We start from the raw sequence: 1,948 nt of genomic DNA on the forward strand, positions 1-1,948 counted from the left end.
TTGTGAGCAATATTATACTGAAACACAGCCCAGAATGTGGACATAAAGAAGTAATTTATTGGCCATTTTTTATGTTCTTACTGTATTAATAGTCATAAGCTCAGTGATATAAAGATTTTTTTTGTGGGGAACAAGTGGTAAGTATCTTCATGTACAAATTTGCCTAATTAGGCACTTACAGTAAAATTCTAATTATAGTTGTTTTATAAACATTTGATTAGATCCAAATAAACCTGTTAAATAATATGAAACTATAGCCTTCTTGAAGACAGGACACGTACCTGCCTTTATTTTATTCTTACTCTTTTGAACATCTAACTCAGTTCCTTGAGTGTGGTGGGTGCTCAATTTTTAAAATAAGTAATTAGATATCATAAAGAAATTTTTATGTAACTTTAAGACCTAAAGTTGGAAAGCCATAACTGAGAATTGATCAGAAACATAGCAGCTGAAACTACATACATCAGTCTTGCAGAGGTGATTTTGGTTCCATAATAGGTCATATGAACTTACATCCCTGCCAGGGATGTAGGAAACTGAGCAGCTGTTGGCCAAAGAGGCCAGAGTTGAGCACTGGCAAAGGCAATGACAGGATGGCGCTGCAGCCTCTGATCAGATAGTTGTCTACAAGAGGCACTTGCCATATTCAATTTCCACAGTTCCCTTGAGAATCACTGAAGGTCTGTGGCAGCAATCAGGGCCACAGAAATAAGGTTACCTATTATATTGATACATCAAACATTCTTCGTCCTACCTTCCCTCTCCCCCTTCCTTCCTTTCTTCTTTACTTTCATTCTTCCTTCTTCCACTCACTCTCATACTCAGAGAAAAAAGAAAACATCCCTACCTCTCCCATCCTCCATCTCCATCCTCAATATTTTCTCACTTATTTAATTATTTTTCAAATATCAGGCTATATATCAATTATCATATTTATATTGCTCTGTAACTAAGTACTTTTAATGAAAGGTAGAGGTAGGGACGGGAGAAGTAGAGATTCTGTAAGGACAGTCATTACTTCCTCTTATATAATGGAGGGCCAACAGTTATTTTCTAAAATCTACCTGATGAGCAAATGAGATTTTAGTATATTATTGAAAATTATGGTGACTTGAAATTCTGGTTTAAAGGTGGTAGTGAAATATTAAATACTAGTATTATTTCTTCCTCTCCTTTGAAGTTGTCTAAGAGCAACAAGGGGAATTAGAAATAAAAATGCAAATTCCATTTTTTATTTTTTATATTTATTGGACCTATGAGACAACTAAACTCTATAAAATAAATGGAAGGCATGCCAAATGCAGTGGAATTCACCCACAGGTGAAAGTAAGAAGCATTTTAGCTGTAATCTCAGAAAGAACCAAGAAGATCATAAGAAGTCTACTCGGAGGTGTGAAACCTCAGCAACAGCATGAACTGAGAATGCAGGCTAGATAGGAGTATTTCAATATCTAGTTTGGGTCCAAGAAGCCAAGGAGTCAAGAGCTAAATATTTATTTAATCATTGCTACATGTTTTATAATAGTAAAAAACTGGAAACAACCCACATGTGCATCGGTAAGGGTCAGGTTAATAAATAATGATGCATTCCATTCATAAAATGGAATAGAATAGAAAAAGTAGAGAAGGCTCTTTATCTATGAATATGGAATTATCTCCATAATTTATCATTACATGAATAAAGCAAGATTCAGAAGAGTGAGTTATTACTATAGTTTTGTGAAGAATTGATTTAAGAATGTATTTGTTTATATATGTAAAATATCTCTGAAGGGATATTCAAGAAAATGAAGTAAAATTGTAATAATAACCAATTATAGAACTATAAATGATATGGTTATCCAAACTTAGAAGTGGGAATAGGAGAAATATGGTAAGTAATTTGAATTAAATATATTTTCCTTAATTTTGTAGTAAATTGAGACATTTGAAAACTAAGTTACAGAGA

The sequence above is a fragment of the Propithecus coquereli genome, unplaced genomic scaffold, assembly GCF_000956105.1.
Source record: "Propithecus coquereli isolate 6110/MARCELLA unplaced genomic scaffold, Pcoq_1.0 Scaffold424, whole genome shotgun sequence".
Taxonomy (NCBI): Eukaryota; Metazoa; Chordata; class Mammalia; order Primates; family Indriidae; genus Propithecus; species Propithecus coquereli.